The following is a 24685-nucleotide window of genomic DNA, read 5'->3' on the forward strand; positions in this document are numbered from 1 at the left end:
CCAAAGAGGAAGCAAATCCAGTGATCATAACCAGAGGAACTTATGATGGTGAGATCTCCTTTGGGAGCAGCTGGAAAGAACTAGAAAGTAGTAGGGGCACAAGAGAAATCACTTCAATCACCGAAGAAGATGCCTCCGACATGAAACCCAACGGAACCGCTACAGCCGCCGATCTACTGCCACTGTTGCCGTTGATCTGCTGCCATCGATCTGCTGTGGCTCTGCCGCCGGATCTACCGCCGTGTGTGAGTGTTTGAGAGAGGAAGATAGTTAAGGGAGGAATGAGAGGGAGACTTTTGGATTGGATTGATAAAAGATACGGTAACTCTGAGAATTAAAAAATAAGTAATAAAAAAGAGAGAGCTATTAATAAATAAGTAATAAAAAAGAATAAAAATATTATTTAAATAGAGTATATTGTAAAATAGATGAACTGATGTGGGTATTTTGAAAAAAGTGATAGTGTAAAATAGAAAAAGTAGGTTTTTAGTATAAAATAAACGGAAAAATTTTGCCGAACTGATGTGATTACTCTAATAAACCTTATATAGTTCATGTTAGGCTGTTTATATTGGACACGGTTGCTTAACCAAGTCTTAGCCTTGAATAAAACTATTGCCTTTTGCACTTTTCAAAAATTGAGAATTCTTGTGTTCATTTTATAATTAAAAAAAAAAATTAACTAAATCAATTATAATATTTCTATTGGAAAACTTGGAATAGCACCCTTTTTTTGGGTTATTGATGCTGCAAAACTAAGTTTTGAAAGGCTAACCAAAAAAAAAAAAAAAAACCTATCGCACACAGTGTGTTACTGTGTTATACACACACTGTTACTTTTAAGTTTAGTGTACCCATTTTTTTTTTTTTTGGGTAAAATGGAATTATCATTAAGAAAGACTAACGAGAAAGCAACAGCTCAAGACAAGGCCAGTTGACAACCATCCCCTAACAATCAGCCATAACAAGAAGCACCAAGTCTACAGGCGGACAAGAATAGGAATGAAATCTAAAGATTGACAACTACCTAAGTTAGCTAATCGATCAGCACACTTATTAGCTTCACGATAGATATTTTTGATGCTTAGGTAGGGAATCTGTGCAGCTAGTCGTCTACAGTCATCAAATAGCGAGGAGACTATAGTATTAGCATATGAAGGATTTTTGAGAGCATCAACAAGAGCTTTGGCATCAAGCTCAACCATAACAGCATTCAAGTTTAGCTGATTACAGAGGAGGAGACCATCACGCAGGGCCCACGTTTCAGCTAAGAAGCTGTTAGCTTTACTGATTTTTCTAGTGAAGCCCATGATCCAATTGCCCCGATCATCTCTAATCAGTCCTCCTCCTCCTCCAGCAGTCCTTGAAGCAACATCTGCAGACCCATCAGTATTGAGCTTGACCCAACCCGTGTTTGGCTTTTCCCATTTGATTTGTCTGATTACCATTCGGTTGCTGCACCTTGGCTGAGTAACACAGAGCACAAATTCCATTGCTTGCCTAATTATCAAATTGGTAATGTTTGGGTTGACTCCTCTGTTGTTGAAGACAACTTGATTCCTTTGCTTCCACAATGACCATATGGCAAACGAAAAAAGGGAATGCCAGGGAACACCTTTGACAATGTGAGAAGACTTTGAACTAGCATTAGAAGTTAGCCAAATTTTAAAGTCTTAAGAAAAAAAAAATTAGCATTGAAGTTGTGAGACCCCAACTGTTGCCACATCGGTTTCACTAGGTGACAGTCATGAAGGGCATGGGAAATAGATTCAGGTTGCTCTAAGCACAAGGGGCACGAAATGTCTAAAGAAATACCTCTTTTGGCTAAGCACTCCTTGACACCAATGTTGTTGTGCATGCACCTCTAGATGAACATTTGGATTCTAGGCAAGGTCTGGAGCTTCCAAATCCATGAACCTGAGAAGGAATCAGCTTCCATTTGATCTGTGGCTAAGAGGTAAGCACTCTTCATATCAAAACTTCCCTTTGTAGAAAACTTCCAAGCCAATTTATCACTACTTCTAGCAACTACCGGCAATGGGACCGCTTGAATGTCAGCTTTAATTTTTGAGGGAATTTCAAATGGTATGGCAGCCTAGTTCCAACCATATGGTGCATGGAGATCCTTCAAAGTGAGGTTGCACAAAATGTCTAAAGAAATACCTCTTTTGGTTAAGCACTCCTTGACACCAATGTTGTTGTGCATGCACCTCTAGATGAACATTTGGATTCTAGGCAAGGTTTGGAGCTTCCAAATCCATGAACCTGAGAAGGAATCAACTTCCATTTGATCTGTGGCTAAGAGGTAAGCACTCTTCATACCAAAACTTCCCTTTGCAGAAAACTTCCAAGCCAATTTATCACTACTTCTAGCAACTACTGGTAATGGGACCGCTTGAATGTCAGCTTTAATTTTTGAGGGAATTTCAAATGGTATGGCAGCCTAGTTCCAACCATATGGTGCACGGAGATCCTTCAAAGTGAGGCTGGCTGATCCTTGGGGGAAGGGGCCTTGAATGCTAGATCTGATGGGACCACTATTTAACCAACAATTCGACCAAAAATGAAGATTACTCTTATACCCTGGCACCCATTTAATCCCTTTTTTGAAGATAGATTCGCCTTTTTTCAATCCTTTCCAGGTAGGAGAACTTGGAAGTTTTGACTCATTTCTAGAATTTATCTGCTACCTCGAGCCGTACTTGAATCTGAGAACTTTGGCCCATTGAGATTCCTTCTCGGTGAAATCTCCAATTGAGTTTAGCTAGGAAAGTCGTGTTTCTCCCTCTTGCAGATTGTAGCCCCAAACCACCTTATTCTTTGGGCTTGGTTACTATATCCCAGTTGACCCAGTGCATTTTCCTTTTGTGCACAGAAGACTCCCAAAGGAAATTCCTATTGACTCTTGAGAATTTTATTGGGTAAAAAATTACTCTGCATAACATAGCTTGGCTGAAGTCGAAGCTTGAATAAGAATCATTCTACCCGCCATAGAGAGTAGATTGGCCTTCCAACCAGCAAGTTTCTTTTTAACCCTATCCAAAATGGACCCAAAATCATGCCTTTGCCTCCCTGGGTGTTTTATAGGAAAACCCAAATACTTGCCGAAATTGGTGGTTGCATTGAAACCCAAAATGCTAGTTAAAGCATCTCTTTGATTAGGGTCAACATTAGGAGAAAAGAAAGCACGGGACTTTGCTTCACTAACTTTCTGCCCAGATTTATTACAAAATTCTTGGAGGACAAAACTAATGGCAGCATAGTTTTCTGGAGTCGCACTGGCAAAAAGGACCAAATCGTCTACAAAGAAGAGGTGCGAAAAAGCCGGACTGCTTCGGGATGCTTTAATAGGGGTCCATAACTTGGAAGCACATTTTTCCTCAATTAAATGGCCCAAAAACTCCATGCAAAGGATGAAAAGGTAGGGGGAGAGGGGATCGCCTTGCCTAATACCTTTCGAGGGCAAGAAAGGGTCAAGACTGCCACCATTCAAGAGAAGGGAAGTGGAAACTGAGGTAATGCAGCTCATGATAAGCTTAATGAGGTTCTCCAGGAAATTAAAGAGAGTGAGCATCTCCCTAATAAAGCTCCACTCAATTTTATCATAGGCTTTTTCTAAATCGATCTTGATAGCCATGATCCCTCTATTACCTTTGGCTCTCCCAATGGTGTGAATTAATTCTTGGACAATGATTGCATTATCAACACCTATCCTGCCTGGGATGAAAGCAGTTTGGTAAAGAGAGATAAGCTTGTCCAAGTGTGGTCTGATCCTGGCAACTAATATCTTAGTGATGATTTTGTAGACTGAGTTGCATAAGCTGATTGGTCTGTAGTTCCCAATAGTTTCCGGACCTTGAATCTTAGGAATGAGAACAATATGAGTGATGTTGAGATACTAGGGAACTTTCCTTTCAATGAAAACTTTTTCAACCTCTTTCCTCACTGAATCCCCAACTATGAGTCAAAACCTTTGGAAGAAACCAGCATGCAACCCTTCTGGTCCCGGGGCCTTGTAAGGTTTCATGGACCATAGTGCCTCCTTAATTTCTTCAGTGGAAACCATGGCATCAAGCGATTGCTTTTCCTCCTCTGAAAGCTGAACATGGCACTGATCCAAACAAGGGGATTTCCAAGAGACCATCTTTTGGGCAGTGGTGTACAAAGTATGGAATCCAGCCCTAAAATGCTTCATTACCTCCATTTCCTCAATGAGCCACGACTCCCTTTCATCTTTGACTACCGCAATGTGATTTCTTTTCCTCCGAGCAAGGATAGAAACATGGTAGAAAGAGGTGTTCCTATCCCCTTGGATCATCCAGTTCAGCCTAGACTTCAACATCCAGAGATCACGCTCTTGGTCCAGAATAGTCTCCAGCTCATTAAGTAGCTAATTCTCAAGACAAATAAGAGAGGAGTTAGGATTGTTTGACAGCGCCTTCTGGGTACCATAAATTCGAGCCAAAATTCTCCTTTTTTCTGATGTATGTTGCCAAAGTGGTTTCTATTCCACGCTGTTACATCCTTTGAGAAACAATCAATAGACTCTACTAATTCCCTATTCCCATTCCAAGCTTTGGAAAGATGTCGGAAATCCAAAATTCTTGAAACTTGAATGGCCTGATGAGCATAACTGTACTGATTGGCAGAGCTTCCATGAGAACAAGGCAATGATCAGAGTGACACCTAGGGAGGTGGGTTACTCTGGCATTTGGGTAAATGACGCACCAATTCGGGTTCATGAAAAATCTGTTAATCTTTTCAAGAATCAAATTGCTGATGTCTCTCTTGTTAGTCCAAGTATATCTAGGACTAGAAAATCCCATATCCACCATACTGTATCTATCAAGGTAGTCCTTAAAAGCCAGAGATCGATTGATGTTTACACCTTTACCTCTGAATTTATCCTCATCAATTAACGGCTCATTAAAATCTCTAGCTATAACCCATGACAACTTATGTAATTCTGCAACTTTAGTTAGATTCTCCCATAATATACATCTCTCCTCACTCCTAGGGCGATCATAGATAGCAGAAAACAACCAAGTAAGCCTAAAGGCTCGTACCTTAACTTCAACGTGAATTTCCTGCTTAGTCTTCGCAAGCAATTCCACCTCAACTAACTCTGAATTCCAAAGAAGCCACAGACCACTAGAGTATCCGATGGTATTTGTGTGGATGGTACCATCAAAGGGCAACCTGTCAGTAATTGCCTTAGCTTTATCACCCCCTAATTTCATCTCCATAACCACAAGGATGGCCGGATTATGCTTCTGGACTAAATTATGGATATGTCCCTAAAAATTAGGCTTTAGGGCACCTCTACTGTTCCAAATAATAAAATTCATGATGGACTGGAGGTATAAAGCCGTGTAACATACTTTAGAGGAAAGGAGCGGCTCCACTTCCCTCATCGGACACCATATGATCTTCGGCAACATCGGACACCATATGATCATCGGCAAGACTCTTCTCTTCGACGAGCTGGGCATGCAAACTCCGATCACTCTCACTTTTAGCAAGTAATCTGGTCTCAGCATTGGCTTTCGTCGAGAATTCAAAAGTGGCGCAGGTGGGTTGGTTGGGCTCAGACCGAGATAAAGGAGGTTGGGTGAGGTGAGGGGTGGTGATCTTCCTGTCTAAACCTTCCACACATGAAGAGGCGGCGCTTTTGGGTAAAATATCAGAAGCTAAGTTCCTAGCCAAATGCTTTTTGTTTTTCACTGAGGAGGGATATGTTATGGGTACATGGGGAGATGGGCTTGGGCTGCTATCTTGCTTCAAACTAACCACTGCCTCCTTAAAGCTGTCCACAGGTAATCTAGTCATACTAGGGCTTGAAGTGGGCCTTTCCTTAATAGTAAACACTCTTGGAGTTTTTGAAGCCCACGATTTCACCTCATTCTTGAACCTGGCCATAGTCTTAGGATTGGCAAGTCTACGTGGCAAAATTTTGCTGGATGAAGGACCACCAACGGGCATGCTCGTTCCTTCCGCAAAAACTGGAGTCAGTTGGTTAGTGGAATTCCATGACGAGATGCCAGCATTCCCCGTACCAAGCCCAATACCGTAATCTGTCCTTTTCCCTTTCTGTCCGTATCTTTTCCTACTCACCATCATCCACGGACCATAATGCCCCTCCACGTTCGTCGCCTTACATGCATTGTGCGTGACAATGCCGTGCCAGTTCTGAAGATCAGCACTTCCATCACCAACGTCATTGATTTGGCTCTCTAGAGCTTCCTTCGTCGGAGCTTTCTGTTCCTTATCCTTTTCCTTACGAATAGTGTATGGGCAAGCTTCAACCTTATGCCCAATTCTGCCACATGAAAAACACAATTTTTGGATTCCTTCATAAGTAACCACCTACTCAAAACGACCAATAAGAATGCTGTTGACAAGCGGCCTGTTGATATCAATCTGGATACATAATCTGGCGTATCTGCCATGCGCCTCCATGGCTGTATGTGAATCAATCCATAACACCTTGCCAATTGATTCACCAATTTCCTTATGCACCTTTGTTTCATAAAGCTCGATAGGGAGCTCATTAAGCCTGATCCAAACAACAATTAGAGAAACATTTGCCATCGATGACTTGAAGAATGGCTCCCACGGTCTCAAAGAGAGGAAGTGGTCCTCGATGAACCACGGACTCCTTTTGATCACCCTCTCTAAGTCTTCCTTGGAGTAGAATCTGACTAAGAAGAAGCCATAACTAAGGTCGATGCAATCCATCCTTCCTTCAGGTCTCCATAGTTGAGCCAACTTGCTCTGTATATAGCTGAGACCCATTGTTTTCCCAACTAACTTCACTATGATAGCCTTAGACCAAGGACCTCGAATATGCTTCTTAGTTTCTTTAGATAGCTTGATTTTCACCTGCCTCTCATGGATGGAGTTGGAGGCCTCACCACTCTTATCGTCGGAGTCCAAGTCCTCCTCCATTTGGTCCGTTAAGTTGAAAGCTTGTGCAAAGGCACCTGGTATTTCCCCCACAAGTTTGTCTTTGAATGAAGGTTTGGTATTGGGACCTGTGGCTTGGTTTCCCAACGAGGGCGAGGAAACCCAAGATCCGTCGTTGAACTCCGCATGGTTGATATCTTTTACCTTTTTATTGCTCCGGGCCAGCTCAGCTTCTTCCTCTCTAGAGAGTGTTTGTGGTTGCATGGTTCTATGTATCCCCTTTATAGTTTAGCGTACCTATAGTAAGAGCATTCGCATCTGAATTCTATCCCATCCTATTTTATCATCCAAAAAATCTACTTTATTAACTATACCATACCATTTTACAATACTCTCAGCATCCCAATTTTTTTTCCCATTTTATCTAAATATTCTATTTTATTCTTTTTTTTAATATTTCTCTTTTTCTCTTCCTTTTCCTCTCTTTCTCCCTCAACCTCTAGCACTGGTTCAACACATAGAGCCACACACACATACAGACCCATGATACATCGATCAACCTATCCAAACCCATCACCACACACACAGAGCCACACACACACACACACACACACACACACACAAACACAAACCATCAAACCATCAACAAAGCCACACACACATAAACACAAACCATCAAAACATCAACAGAGCCATACACACACAAACCATCAAACCAATCGGAGCCAACAACGGCCACCACACCCACCACCCAAGCCACCGATCAGAAACCCACGCTGCCGATTTGAAACACAGACTGTTGAAAATACCCAGAAAAACGCCATCACTGCCGTGAGAAACGCCATCATCGATCAGTAAATGTCATCACTGCCACGCCTTTGTTGGACCTTGCTTTGGCTAATAGCGAGTCAGAGAGTGAGAGAGGGTAGATGAGAAAACAGAAACGAAAACCAAAACCAAACCAAAACTAAAGCACCGCCACTGGAGCAAACCCATTCAAAAAAAATCACCACCGGAGCCACCATTGGAGCTACTGACGATCAATCCAACCGATCCACCCACTGATCAATAGATCCACTGATTCAAACCCATTGATTAATGATCCAAACCCATTGATTAATGATCCAAACCCACCATCAACCGATCCCAGCCCATCGATCCAAACCCGGCCCACCGATCCGCACCGATCCAACCTCCAAAATCCAAAACCCAGCATCGATGCAAGCTTTGAACAAGAGAAATGTGAGAGAGGGAGTGAGGAGGGAGGAGCTGTGACTTGTGAGAAAGGAAGTGAGAGTCAGAATGAGAGAGGACAGTTAAGAGAATAAAATATTGTTTTTGGTTTTACCATTGTGTTACAGTGCAATTCCAAAGGTAGAATTGTACTGTAGCATCATTGCAAAAAAATTTGCAATACTTGCTTTTTACAAGTCTAGATGTGTGGTTTTTTTAACCTTTATACTAAATTCTGCCTACATATGACATATGATATTTCCAATATGAATGCTCTAAACATGTTTTTCCTTCTCCACGGCCACGGGTCCCCACCCCAATGTAACATGGCTTTGCTATATATATACGTCATGCATGACGTAGAACATAGGAAAAGAAAAGATAAAGTCAGCAAAGGCAGCAAGTCTTGATTTGGCTATATTTATGTTCAAACTAAGCAACAACTATAGAGCCTATTCCCAAAATTTATAACCATTGAAGACCACCTTAAACTCACCAAATAATAGCCCAACCGAACCGCAAAACAGAGCTTCTTTAATCTTTACAAAAAACACCATGTCCACCACCAAGTCCAAGACCAACCTCCACATCGTTGCTTATCCTTTCCCATCCGCAGGCCACATCATCCCCCTCCTAGATCTCACCCACCTGTTACTCACCCGCGGCCTAAACGTTACCGTTTTGGTCACCCCCAGCAACGTCCACTTACTTGAACCATACCTCTCCACCCACCCATCTTCTCTCAAACACTTGGTTCTCCCAGCCCTAGTCCCAGATAACACACCTTCTCCTCCACATAAGAGACTCCTCGCTATCGTGCGCGCCTTGCGTGACCTTCACTATCCTTTCCTACTCCAATGGTTCCAGTCTCACCCTTCACCACCTGTGGCTATTATATCTGATTTTTTCCTCGGCTGGACCCACCACCTTGCCTGTGAGCTTAAAGTGCCACGTCTCTGCTTCTCACCCTCCGGTGCTTTTGGGATGTCCGTAACTTTTTCAATGTTCCGTGACCCGCCCCAAAACAATGATCCCGGTGAAGATATCAATTTCCTAATTTCATTTCCTAAGGTCCCGAATTCCCCCACGTACCCTTCGCGGCAGATCCTTCCACATTATAGAAACGATCTTGAAGCTGACCCAGATTGGGAATTTCACAGAAACAGCATGCTGGCTAATTTCGAGAGTTGGGGAATTGTGTTTAACTCGTTCGCCAGTTTGGAGAGTGTGTACTTTGACCATTTGAAGAGAGAGGTTGGGCACAATCGAGTGTGGGCGGTAGGACCTGTATTGCCACTTGAAGGTGATTTGATTGGATCGGCTACTAGAGGTGGGGCCAGCTCTGTGCCATGTCACGAGCTTATGACGTGGTGGATGCTCGTCCTGACAACTCTGTTGTTTACGTGTGCTTTGGAAGTCGTGCTATGTTGACAAGTAAGCAATTAAATGTTCTTGCAACAGCGTTGGAGTGTAGTGGGGTCCATTTTATTTTGTGCGCGAGGGTGCCTGATGATCAAGGTTCGATTCTTGATGGGTTCAGAGATCGTGTGGGCGATAAGGGATTAGTGATCAAGGGGTGGGCCCCACAGGTGGCTATACTAAGACATCGAGCTGTAGGTTCATTCTTGACTCATTGTGGGTGGAACTCGGTGTTGGAAGGGCTTATCTTGGGAGTTGTGATGTTGACATGGCCAATGGGTGCAGAGCAGTTTGCTAATACCTTGTTGTTGGTCGACCAATTAGGCGTGGCAATTAGAGTTGGCGAGGGCACTGAAAATATTCCGGACTCTAATGAGTTGGCTCGATTATTGGTAGTCTCACTTGACAAAATTAAGCCCCAGAATGTTCGAGCCAAAGAGTTGAGTGATGCGGCCTTGAGCGCGGTCAAGGGAGGAAGCTCCGACAAAGATTTGGATGAATTGATCAAACAATTAGCTGACATCAAAAAATTAGAGTGAATCTAAATTATGTAATCATAATAGCATTTTTTATGGTTTTACTCACTCACACATATCTATTTAAGATTTTTTCCTTTGGTTGCATTAATGATTGAGATCACTGATCACATATATGATGAAAAATTAGTGATTAATTCAAATCTTATCATTTTCGCGCTAAAACTTACTTACAAAATAATGAGTACTTACTTCATAGGCTTTATTTTCTAGTATAACGTTCTACATTTTGTTTAATTCTTGTTATGACACATGGCTAGTATTGAAGAGAAGAAGACAGGGAAGCATAATTTTGTTGGAGCAAGCTCAAGATTTGAGCTCTCCTCTGTTTTCCTCTTTCGTTCAATAAAGTCTTTATTCAGATTATATATATATATATATATATATATGCACTCAATTATTAGACCCATCAAAGTCGGCTAATTGGTAGCTGAAACAAATTTAGATTTGTACTCCTTGATATGTGCGGCAAAGAAGTTGTCCTGTCCCATCTTTTAGAGAAGTTTCATGTTCTTATATTTTAAGTTCTTGTAATCGAGCTATCTAGGGCTTAAGCCAGGTGAGAAAGAAGCTATTTGGTTGGAAGGTTACCCTCATTTTTCTTTCTCAGGGCAGAAACTGAGATTTCTTGAAATAAATTTTTTTTCCATCATTTCCTTAAAAGGGGGATAGTAGACACCTCATTTTGTACCCGATTAATAAACTTTAGTCCATGGTCCCAATGATGAGCTTGACATGTCTACAAAAGGTAATTGAAATTATTTTGATAGTTTGGAAGTAATTACAACTCAAAAGTGTTCTAATCGCTTTGAAAATAATGCTGAAAAATGACATTTGCTCATTGTTTTGACCATAACTTTTGATCCACAAAGCATTTTTGAGTAAGATTTATTTCATTGGAAATCAGATATCCTGGACTTCAATTTGGACACAAATTTTGCCTAATTTGGACTTAAATTGAGTGAGTTATGACCGTTTGAAGTCAGGTCATCAAATTTGCCAGAATTAGGGTTTCTAAGGATGCATGCGTACACCTGAAACTTCATGCATACCATGCACAAACTTGTGTATGCAGAACCCATTCCAGAACCTTAGAACTTTAGTTTTTAGGGCCCTCTTTGTTAGGACATATGTGTTTCACATGTTAAGAACATATGTCTTGATTTTATGTAATTGGCTTATCCTTTGACAAAACGCACTTTACTTGTATTTGGGTAGATTTAGGATGTTTTAAATACTTCAAGAAACCTTGTTTCAAGATCATGTATTGAAGCTTTCAAGTCTGCTCAAGAAAACAAGTTCAGAATGCAAAATCATTAAAGCTCGACAGCTGGTCGATAGCTGCATCTATCGAGCTTAAGGAAGCGGTTCTTCATTTGGTGTGCTCGACACCTGCTCGACAGCTGCTCGACACCTGCTATCTGTCGAGGTTTAAGATTTTTAGAATTTCAATATGATTTTCTTGGGATCCGTGAATGTGTCTTTGGGCCTTCTTTTCTCCTAACCATAGACATATAAAATGATCAGTTTAAGGGTCGTCAAAGTGTTCACAAGTTGCACAAGCATTGAGAAAACTCTGTTCAAGCAAATTGTGACTAGAGACGAAGTTCTTGCCCTAGTTCATCTCTTTCTCTTGAAGAAGTTGCTGTATATGTGCACCGTAGGGTTTTGTGACCAAGCATCTTCTTGATCTTCATCTTTTGGATGAACTGAAGAACTTTACAATCAACAACCTTCTTAGTTGGTGATTGAAGTTGCGTATTGGGATCCGCGCAATTGGTTAGTCACGTATTGGGAGTCGTGCATCAGAAAGGGGAACTGTCACTACAGAACAAGTCCAATTGGGTATTGGGGTAAGAGTTCAACTGTAGGTTGGTAAGGTACTTGGATTCCTTTACTTGTAACCGCTTGTTGTGATAATAGTGGAGTTTCGGGAGTGGTGACCTGAAAATCACCCGGTGGGGTTTTTGCCGTTAGGTTTTCCCCATTCGTAAACAAATCACCGTGTCTTTTATTTTCTGCTGCATATTTAGTTTATTGGTGATTTGTTTGTGCTATCACGCGTTTGCATGATAAATTAATTAATTAATAACTTGGCTAATTAATTAATTAATTTCTATCACAAGGGGTCATTCAGTTTGTGGCCTATCACTCTTTGATGGGGCCCGACCCCTAGACCCTTTTAAACGTCCAAAACCCTAAAAATAAGCCTGAAAACCTTAAACCTATAAATACATCCTTATGCCCCCAAACTAAAACCCTAACTAGAGAGAGTTTATTTTTGTCTCCATCTTCTCTAAAAACTCTATTTCATCTTCTCTAAAATCATACACAGACCTGAGCACGTTTTTTAATCATCGAAAAACCTTTCTTTAGTTAGTTTTAAGGTAGAAACTTGTTCTCAATTAGATTTCTCAAAATCTTTTCAAAACTAATCATTTTATTTTGAGTTGTGATTACCTATGAACTATTGAATCCTTTGATTTCCTTGATATCTCTTTGAATCTTGTTGTGTAGGCACTGAAGGGTTGGTTAAAATATCAATCAAGTTTTGTTCCATAAGCAAGGTGAGTGTCTCTTCATGGCTTTTTCCTTGATTTGGATTATTTTTGTGTTCTTGTTGTTCTTAATTTTATTTATGTGTTATATTTTCTCATAAATATGATTTGATTTGTTTGTGTCTCATCATGTTTTGATTAATGAGTTGAATGATTGGATATGTTGATGAACATGTCTTGATGTGTTGCTCTTGTTTGTTATTAGATCCAATACATGTTTAGGAATAGTTTTTGGTTTTGTTTATTTTTGGTATCTTTGTTGTTAGTTTAGGTTTTTTGGTTATATATTAGAAGCATGCTAGGTTTGGTTTGATTATTATTTTGTTGCTTGTTTTAAAACTGTGTTTCGGGGCGTGTATGTGTGCACATACTTATGTATGCATACGCATACTAGAGGCATGAGTATGCATACGCATACTCGTGCACAAAAATGCAAATTCAGGGTTCTTGCAAATTTTGATTGTTTTGCTTAGTTTTAATCCCCTATTTATGTCTTGTTGAGTCTAGTTTTCACATGTTTAGGTCTAGGGTTAGTAGAATAACATATGTCACATGCTTGGATCGATAGATTGATAATTAGGATTTATATCTTAGATAAATCACATGAACATGCATATGAACATGAACATGCATTGATGCATAGGTGTTGTGGTGCTATGAGGTAAAGGAGGTAAGTCATGCATAATTACATGAACATGCATTTAATTGGGATGATGAGCATGATATGGTTTATGAACATGATAAATATGCTTGATTAATACCATGATGCTATACTTGGATGTTTGGGATATGCTTAATGTTAATGTCTTTTTGATGCTATTGTATTGTAATATGCTTGTTGCCTTGGATGAGATGAGATAGATGTATGTTAGGATGTGTGTATGCCATGATAGATGTATGTTAGGGTTTTGAGATGAATATGCCATGTCTTGTGTGTTAGATGCATGTTAGCGTGTGTGAGTATAGAAGTGCTGAATATGCCTTTGATATGGTTAAAACATAAGACATAATGAATGGAAGCCAACCTTAGGGTTGGGCGGTTTTGGGTGCTTAACACCTTCCCGAGTCATACCTAAACTCCATACCCATACTTTGTTAGTAAGATCAAAGGTCCTTCTTCGAAAGGACACTATAATCATGGTTCCTAGGCCATTGTAAATCTAGGTGGTGACTCCTCGCTGTGTCCACAAAGACAAAAAGAATAGTGTCATTAACCTAGTCCAAAAGGCTTATGTCGACTTATACCTAGAATAACTTTTTGTACATTCTTTCATATGTTGCAGCAAATCAAGATTTTTCATTTATATAGATATATTATATATCTTGTCTCTTTTGTGAGAGAATCCTTGTATTGCTGTTATAATTTCCTATTTTATAATGAAGTTTCCTACTTGTTGTGGCTTTTGGACGTAGACATTTTGTTGAAATACGTAAATTTTTATGTTTTTTGTGTGTGTGTGTGTGTGTATTTGTGGGTGCTTGAGGATCGATGATGAAGTTGAAGAGTTGCAGCATTGGTGTGGGAATGCCACGAGCCACGGGCCCAAGGAAGAAAGCCGCCCGAGGATAGGAAGAAATGATTCAAGGTACTCTATAGTATTCTAAGTGGGAGTTGGAATCTGAAGAGAAAGTCAGTGGACATTAGGGAAGCTTCTGGTATGATGTAGCTTGTTGCATCCGCATTAAATAGTGGGCAATAGCTTTATCAGCCGCATTGATGAGGAAGTGACCTGAATAGTTTAAGTTACAGCTAAGCAGATTCCTTCCACCATCTTCTTCATATGTTAAAAGCGACAAGTGTCATGAAAGGAGGGATGTTAGGTGAGAATGGATGGTTGAGATATGATAGAGGTAGAAGTATATAAGGAAAAGAAGGAGCATTGAGAAAGGGATTGAGACACAGGTATCAAAAGGACATAAGCACAAAAGGGAAGAAGAAGAAGAAGAGGAGAGAGAAAGGAGAGTGAATAGTGTAACTACTTGTACAAACTAAGCCTCCTCGGGCGAGCTTGTGGAGGGATATATACCCCTTTATTTTATAAGATTAACCTTTTCTGCTCTATCTTGATCCTCGGGCAAAGTCTCCTCTTATTGTTTGTTTCCCTCTCTTACAAATTCTATTGATTTAGGCCAAGATTTAACTGTGCAACTCACTGTTCTAAGTGGGTTTGGGCCGCAAGATTTTTTGGTCCTTACAATATTCATTAACTTTGTCTTTACTATTTTTTTTTTTTTTTATAAATTTTGTGAATGCTATTTTGACAATAAATGGTACCATATCAAGGTTAGGATTCAAATTTCTTAGTTATGATAAAGATGATAAGAAGTTTTGTAGTAACAAATTTTTTTTTTCTTTTTGGTAAAAATGTAGATGAAGGATTTCTTAATCCTACTAGGAGTTTAGAAGCTTTACCTGGGAAGGCAAAGAAGCTTGAAAAGATGAGCGATGAAGACTACAAAGAAATGGATGAGAAAGTAGTCAATTCAATTCATTTAAATGTCTCCGAATAAGAAAGAATTTGATGAACAAGTTGTGCATGAAGAAGCAATTTTATTACTTGAAACAAAAAATAAATTTAAAAACTACCAAAAGAAAGAAGAAGAAAACAATGTGCTTTTAAACTACTCTTAAAGTTCAAATATAATGACAATTCAGCAAAAGTAACCAGTAATTAAATATGCAAAACTCTCATCTTGATCTCCTAGTGAACATTAAAAAATTCATATACACTCACATTTGTAACAATGGCGAGTATAAAAAAATCACCATTAAAATGGGCTTAACCAAATGTGGGCTTAATGTTATTACCTCGATCAAGAATCTAGAAGCATGATTTTCTTTAAGGGCCATTAAATCAACTATCAAGTTGGATTTCAAGCTCTGCATGAAAAATTAGGATAATTACTAATGCACAAACTCTAGTGTACACATAATACACACAAGTCACAATTTACAAAGTAATAATAGGACCACGACTTTTGTTACAATGCTCACATGGCAAGTGGTGACAAGTTGAGGTAAAGTCGTGCCAAAAGTTATGGTCCTAGCATTTTACTAGAAAATTGTGACTTTTGTGTACTATGTGTACACTAGAGTGTGTGTAATAGACATCACTCAAAAATTATATGTTATGAACATTTTTATTCTAACATATGTGAATATTGAAAAAGAAAATTAAACAATTTGATTGAGATTTTTCTGAAAAAAAAAAAAAAACATGAACATAAACTTACATATAAACATAACCTTGTATTTTACAAAAAGAAATAAATTGAATATAAAAATATTTTTATGTTTATTCCATGTGAAAACATTTTTATTCTAACATATGTTAACATTTTGGAAAATAAAATTGAACAATTTAATTGAGATTTCAATGTGCATATTCATTTTTATTCTAACAAATTCAATTTGTTTTTCTTTTTCTTGCTCATCCCATATTTACAAAGAGGATATAAAAAGAAAAATTACAAAGAACCAAAAAAAAAATGAAATGGGATGCATATAAATATTTTTCTAAATCCATGTAAATAAAAAAAAAATTTTAAAGAATTAGAATATTAATATTGTTTCTATGTTCATTTTCTTTGTATACCTAATGTTCTATACATGTTTTAGAGCCTTTGTATGGGACTTGACTTAAATAAAAATCATTAACTATCTTTTTTGTTGCCTCGTTAGGTTGAAAGTTCAAAATTTTGAGTTATCCTCCCTACTTACACCTCCTCTCTTTTGATTCTTAGGAAAAAAAAAATCTCTCTCTCTCTCTCTCCCCAACCCCCCTCATCTATTCTATTCCTAGTTTAAACACACATTTACCATGCACCTTAGCTAAAAACTTTTATACTATCTCACCTTGCCCCCTCAATGGTGCCTCTTCCATTAAACCCAAAGCTATGGGAAGTCTAGCCTACATTGATTATGCCATATTATGCCCTTGGCTGGCTTCGCGGTGTGATACTCACAGCTGATGGTGATAAATAATATAGAAGTAAAGACCTTAACATGAAGACTTTGGTCAAACTCAATGACTATAAGGATATTGGAAGTTGCGCATTTGAGTAGCTAGCAAACATCATATCAGAATTTTTGTATACAAAACTCCTTATCATTTCAACTTCAATCAATAGAAGTCTTGGTTTTCTGTTGATTTGGTGGAATTTTGTGCTTAACTCTTCAAGAACAATCATTTTAAAGAACCAGAGAAGAGATTTGTCTCAATTTTATTTATTTTATCTTCTAGTAAAGAAAATTTTCATACCTAATGTTATAAGAATTTTTTCCGCATTTTTGTCTTTGTAATTTTGATTTCTCTCTTTTTAAAAAACCATTAGCCTTTTTATCATCACACATTTGGAATTTTGGGCATTACTTTCCAAAAAATATCATTTTAAATGATATAGGATGTGTATAACTATTTTTCTATATTTATTTAAATAAAAAGATTCAAAGAATTCACGAAAAATATTATTTTTTAATTTCATTTTATTTATATACATAATGTTAAAGATATGATTTAGAGCCTTTGTATAAGACTTGACTTAAAGAAAAATCATTGAATATCTTTTTTGGTTGCCTTGTTAGGTTGAAATTTCAACAATTTGATTTGCCTCTTTGAAATCTAATATGTAAAGAACAAAATTTTACTAAGAGGAAAAACAAAATGAAGGAGGATATGAGTATAAATATTATACTAGGAGTTTAGAAGCCTTACCTGGGAAGGCAAAGAAGCTTGAAAAGATGAGCGATGAAGACTAAAAGGAAATGGATGAGAAAGCAATCAATTCAATTCATCTAAATGTCTCTGAATAAGAAAGAATTTGATGAACAAGTTGTGCATAAAAAAGAAATTTTATTACTTGTAACAAAAAATACATTTAAAAACTACCCAAAAAAAGAAGAATAATACAATGTGCTTTTAAACTACTCTTAAAGTTCAAATATAATGACAATTCAGCAAAAGTAATCAGTAACCAAACATGCAAAACTCTCTTCTTGATCTCCTAGTGAACATTACAAAATTCATATACACTCACATTTGTAACAATGGAGAGTATAAAAAAAATCACTATTAAAATTTAACCATAGGTCGGTTTAATGTAATTACCTCGATCAAGAACCTGGAAAGCATGATTTTCTTTAAGGAATTACTTTGTAAATTGTGACTTGTGTGTACTATGTGTACACTAAAGTGTGTGTAATAGACACCACTAAAAAATTATATGTTATGAACATGGGAAAATAAAATAATAGTTTAGTTTATTCAAGATGACCAATCTCTTAAAGATTGAAAGGAAGAGAGACTTAAAAAAAAAAAAAAAAATCAACTTGCTTAATTCATAATTCCTATAGACATAAATACTAGGGAGGAGATAATCCTCATTACAACCAACTCCTAAACATAAGACCCAACTCCTATTTAAATTTAAATACAAATTGAAATTAAATCCTAATCCTATTCCTAATGTATAGCAAAGTTTAAAATCCTAGTTCTCTCTGTTCACTAACATACCGAAGATATAGAAAGTAAATTTGGAAACGGTCTTATTGTAGATTGATGATCACTTGCTGAAGCCATAAAAGCCACCACAGTTTGTTGTTGTGAAGAAATCTTTGAGATGGTTCTCAAAGACACAAAAGCGTTAGCGAAGAAAATTTCATGATGGAAGTATTCAATACACTTAGAGCAGTGTGGGTTCACGCTGTTAATTCTACTGGAGGTAGCTTATTTTAGAGGTTTTAATCTATTTCAATCATTGTGTATGTTTTCATGGGTATTTTGTCCATCTTGTAGGTTTTTGGTATATTTTGATCATTTTAGAGGTTTTGAGTATATTTTAGCCATTGTAGATATTTTCAAGAGTATTGTGGTCATTTTAGAGGTTTTAAGGGTATTTTGCTCATTGTAAAGGTTTTAGAGGTATTTTTATCATATTCAAGGTTTCAAAAGTATTTTGATCATGTTAAAAGTTTCAAGGATATTTCAGTTAGTTTGGTGGTTTACATGTACACATTTGTGTAAACGGATGTGTTGAGTTTTATTTCTAAGGCTAAGTTAAAAATTATTTCCAATATATTTAATCTGCTTTCAATTTAATTTTTCAATTTTTATTTTTCACTAGCCACAGGCTTGTGTGATATGTGAAAAAAATTTAACGATTGTGTTTTGTTAAGTAAAAAATGAAAATAGTAGATGAGACTTATAAGTGTTATTCCTTAACCCTTCTTAAAATGAAGTAATTGATACAATATATTATATTTTCTAAATTAAGCTATCTATATTTGTTATTATTATTATTTTTTTCAATCAAGGAAACATAATGCATTTTACATTCAATTATTATATAAGGCGAGATATTTTGTAAATAATGTAATGTATAGTTGAAGGAATTTGTTTCTAGTACCCCTTACAAATGGTTCGTCCTCTACACATCCTAAATAGCCTAAAGAGGAAGCGGATACAAGTAAATTCATAATGTATATTACAAGACTCTAATTACATATAACTGATATAAGAAAAATGTAATTTTATCAATAATCTACCAAACATTAGGATGAGAAGGTAACATAATTGTCAATGAAGTATCTTCTCTCTCTACACAAACCTCTCCACTTAAAACATTACCGAAGTGGACCGGGTGGATTGAATTGGATTGACCAAAGTGGACCAAACGAACCAAAATGGACCGTGAAGGACCAAAATGGACCAAAATGAACCGAATAGATCAAAATGATCCGCTAATGTGGCTCAATAAGAGTAAAGCAACAATGGATACTGTGCTTCAACTTTTAGATAATATATAATTTTTTTTCATTTCAATTATTTAGGTTCTATTAATTTGCTTCAAAATAAATTCCTTCAATTAATCCAATTCGTACCATTAAGTCCCACCAATTGATGTCGTTTTAATTTGGAATTGAATAATATTATAAAACTAACAAGATGATTGGACAAAGTTAGGCAGAAGGAATTCATTGAAAACAAACTAAATTTAAACGATTGAAATGAAAAAAAAAAAAAAAAAAACCCTTAAAGGATTGAATTGAAAACATGTTAGAGGTAGAATGTGTAACTTATAATTTTGCCTGTCTTAAATAATTGAGTTGGATTAGAAATGGACAAAATATAAGTATCCCTACCTGTTTATAACCCACCCCACCCATTTTTAGTTTCAGTATTTTTTTTTTCAATTTTCTTAAACTTTGATTCTTTTTTGATGTTCTTTATTTCTTGTTCTAAATCGATTTTGTTGTTCTTAGGCTGTTCACTGCTAATACATCTGAAAAGTGAGGAAGAAACTTCAAGGTCTACACTAACAACCACGAAGTGTCTTCATCATGAAAAAGAAGAAGAAGAAAATAAAAGAAAAAAAAATACTACGAACCCCTATGTGATTTCCAAAATCTTAGAGACAACTTCATAATTTATATTGTCAAGAAGTCATACTTGAATAATGTGTTGGAAAAATACATGTTTGTATTGCATATAAAACATATGCAGCGAAAATTAACGGATCTACTTTATTCGTAATTGATAACATGTACTATTTAAATTTCAGAATATAAGAACAAGAGAGCGTACCTTGGTGCGGTGAAATTCAAAACCAAAGATTATAAGTACTTGGAAACACTTTTAATTTTCACTCCAATTCCACTTGTGTCTAAGAAGTGTGGTCTCTTAATCAGTTTATATGTATGTGTTCAAGGGAGAATTAGAGAGTGACTTACACTCACATACAAACCATTTCATTCTTTTACAAAATTCTATATGTTTCTCTTCTTATAATTGATTATCTAATTGGGCTAACCTTTTGGGCCATTCCAATTGGGTTTTAGTATGTGGCTTGGAGTGGGACCAAAAGGGAACAAATAAGACACTACCTCCAATAGGTTTTAGGCTTTTCTATTAACTCTTGACAAGCCTAAAATTACCATTAATTATATTTAATACCACTATATAAATATAATTGCACTCTAGGCCTTATTAATAAATTATATCCCAAGACTTTATTATACATTCAATCCCTTTATTAAAATATTCGTAGTAATACAAAGTCATAAATGTTGATTACCACTTTGAAGATTACTACATCTTAATCCTTGAGTACCCGGTTTAACCCTTTAAGTTATTCATCATATATTTATGAAATCTAATTTCATAAATATATACTTTAGTAACTCTTTACTAAAGTGGTTAGGCTTAATACTCTGAATAACCAAATCCATTAAACTTATGTCAAGGGAATATTTTATATCTTCGTTAATTGTGGCTGCCCAACATACTGAGGTTTTGATCGTGATTTTAGATCTCACTCCTAATATATCAAAGCAACCTACACTTCATGATCAGGTTCATTATTCTCTCAGGATTAAGAGTTGATGTAAATAGAAGTCGTGAGATTTATTATTCATTTGATAGTCGTTAGTAGAATAATAAATCTCACAGCGGTCTAACTCAATATGTCTTAACACTTAAAACATATCAACATATCAACTAGAAGTCTCCACTTCCATGATTAAGACAAATCATCTTAGTTGATATGTTATAGTCTTCGCAGATGAAATGCCCAATTTCATCATCGACTATGAACTAAAATTTTGAGTTTACAAAAAACTTATGACTTATATCTTCTGTGACTAAATCACATAAATCACATACTATACATCTCATGAACTATATGATAATGTCCAAATATCCATGTTACCATTATTTTAGATAATAATAAAACAACTTTATTAATCACAACATAATGTCTCCGTTAAGAGATTATAAATTCCATCTTAAGAATATATGTTTCTTCAACACTAAATGTGGCTGCCAAACATACTGAGATTTTGATCGTGACTTTAGATCTTACTCCTGATATATCAAAGCAATCTACAATTCATGATCATGTTCATTATTCTTTCAGGATTAAGAGTTGATGTAAATAGAAGTCATGAGATTTATTATTCATTTGACAGTCGTTAGTAGAATAATAAATTTCACAGCGGTCCAACTCAATATGTCTTAACATTTAAAACATATCAACATATCAACTAGAAGTCTCCACTTCCATGATCAAGACAAATCATCTTAGTTAATATGTTATAGTCTTCGCAGATGAAATGCCCAATTTCATTATCGACTATAAACTAAAATTCTGAGTTTACAAAGAACTTGTGACTTATATCTTCTATGACTAAATCACATTAATCGCATACTATGTATCTCATGAACTATATGATAATGTCCAAATATTTATGTTACCATTATTTTAGATAATAATAAAAGAACTTTATTAATCACAACATAATGTCATATATAATGTCACACATAGTATCATACAATAGGATTTAAAGGGCATGTATCCTAACATAATGTTAGAACAACATTTTTTTTAATGATTTTTTCAAGGGGGTAATTACATGCGTAATAATGTTATAATTGGAATAAGATCACTTTTATCATATTTATCATTAACCTTACTTTTATTGTATATTGTGATTATTGTTGGGTTAAGATAGCTTGACTCGCTTAATTAACTCGATTATTCAAGTTGATTAATTATGTTAAATTACATGCAAATCGTGGAGGCACTAATAAATCATCAAATAAACTAAATGCAGCAGAAATAAAATAGATACAGTGATTTGTTGATAAATGGGGAAAACCTTTTGCAAGGCAAAAACCCCATCGAGTGAATTTAAGGTCACTACTCCCAAGAATTCACTAATCAATAATCAAGCGGTTAAAAGTATGATGAATCTTACCACTAACCTAGCCTATCCCAATATACCAACTTACAGTTGAACCTTCAGTCCAATACCTAATTGGACTTGATCTTGTAGTAACCTTCTTTCCTTTGATGCACAAAACTCCAATCTGTGATTAATTCCTTTGCACGGATCCCAGTATGTGACTAACTCCAGCAACTTGAATGATTGTTGTTGGATACAAAGTTCTTCACTTCATTAACAAATGAAGATTAGGAAGCACTTGGTTACAAAACTATATAGCGTACAAACGAAGTAGCTTCTCACAGAGAAAATTAAATTGTTGGTCTCTGTATCTGTGTATGACAACTCTTAAAATAAGCCTTATATATGTCTAAGGTTGTGAGAAAAAAAATCCTAAACAAATAATACAGCATGGGCCGAATTTCAGATTTGGAAATTCTAAAATTGTAATTCTCGACAGATCGAACTTGTGTCGAGCTTGTGTCAAGCTTTAAAGAAACAGCTTTTCTTCACTTGTTTCTTGGATCAATCTTCATGTCTTTAATACTAACACTTGATATGTTTGAACAACATATTTCTTGATGAATTAAACTCAACTTAGATCTATCTAATTACAAGTAAAGTGCGTATTGTCAAAGGATTAGCCAATTACATAAAAATTATGACCTTAACAATTATGTTATTGAAAAAAAAAATGGGACCAGCTCACTTCCTGTTAAGAACCCTCCCATTACCTCTTGTTTTTAAATAGATTTGAGACACCTATCAAATAATAAATCTAATTGTCAAAAACAAAACCATGTCAACCCCACTTTATTTATCACACATCTACTCTTTGTTTGTCTTAAACTTTTCCCCTCTACAACATCACTGCTGTGACACCATCACCAGAAAAGAGACCCTTCAGCTGCAAAGAGCATAAGGAGACATGATCTGGTGGAGATGTTTCAAATACCATTTACCTCTCCTTAAAAAACCCAAAAGCTAATAGATGGAACTTGACCCAGAGATCTTTGATCCCAATCTTGTTTTATAAGGGCCTGTTTGGTTAGCTGAAAAAAGCACCATTTTTTTGTTTTCATTTTCAGTTTTTGGTGGGTCCCACCACTAAAAACCTAGGTCAGTTTTAGCATTTGTATTCAGTTTTCATTTTCAGTATCCTAAAAGTTGGATTTGAATACAAAAATAAATACAACTTTTCAGTATTTTCGATTTCTATGAATAAGAATACAGTGACATATTTGTAAATATTGTGAAAACATAAAGTTAATTTTTTTTTTTTTTGGTGATGTGAAGTGTGTGAGTGACAAAAGTTATTTTATTTTTTAAAAATAGAAAACAATGACCAAACCTGGGTATGATGTATTCTATACCCAAATTATGTATTCAAAACAACCTACCAAACACTACCAATTATGAAAATAAGGGGATTTTTGGTTTAGGGTGTTTTCATCACTCATCACTCAGTTTTCATCACTCAATACTCACTTTTCGTGGGTCCCACACAAGGTGAGGTTGTTTGTTTTAGTTTTCATTCTCAATTTCCATAACTCATTACTCAAAAAATTGAGTTAGAGTTATGGAAAATGAGAACAAATTTTTCTTGTTTTCAGATTTAGAGTTACGAATTATCATGGAATTTTTGTAAATTTAGTCACATTTGTGGGGCCCATCTTAATGTGTTGTCTCGTCAAGTCAAACTACACTCTCACAAAACTCATTTCTTTTTCTTTCTTTTCTTTCTTTTATTTCTTCTTTCTTCTTCTTCGCTAACACCCAGTTGCTTGTTCTGACTTCGCCTTTTCTTTATTCTTTCTTCGTTCTTCTTCTTCTTCGCAATTTATTTATTCTTTCCTCTTCACCTTTCTCATCACATAAATATTCTTTCTTCTTCACCGATCTAACACAAAAAGGGAGAGAAAGGGCTAATCTATCACAGTGGGTTTGTGGGTTCCGATTGGTGTTTTATGCGGTGGTTGCAGTGGATTGGGTTTTTAAGGGTTAGGATTGGTGGGTTGTGGGTTGCGATTGGTGGGTTGAGGTTTGGGACTGGTGGTTGCTAGGTTTAACTTGGTGGTGGTTGCTGGGTTTAGCTTGGTGGTGGTTGCCATGTTTTGTGCGGTGGTTGTTCACGCGGGTTACCATTCTGACCAAAGTCAACTTGTAGGCTCCACCATTAAGAGTGTTTTAACTGAAAACTACACCCATGTTTTTGAGCCAAACACAATTGGGATAGAGTTAAGAGAAAAATAAGATTACAGATATGAGATATGAGTGATGAGAAAAGAGTCTTGAGAATTGAGTTTTGAGTT

At 36.4% G+C, this 24685-nt stretch overlaps 1 pseudogene; it reads left to right on the forward strand.

The window, feature by feature from the left end:
- The first annotated feature begins 8576 nt into the window (after positions 1-8576).
- On the forward strand, positions 8577-10170 carry LOC126702746 (flavonol 3-O-glucosyltransferase UGT89B1-like; annotated as a pseudogene).
- Positions 10171-24685: the final 14515 nt, after the last annotated feature.

Source organism: Quercus robur, chromosome 10 (assembly GCF_932294415.1).
Source record: "Quercus robur chromosome 10, dhQueRobu3.1, whole genome shotgun sequence".
NCBI lineage: Eukaryota > Viridiplantae > Streptophyta > Magnoliopsida > Fagales > Fagaceae > Quercus > Quercus robur.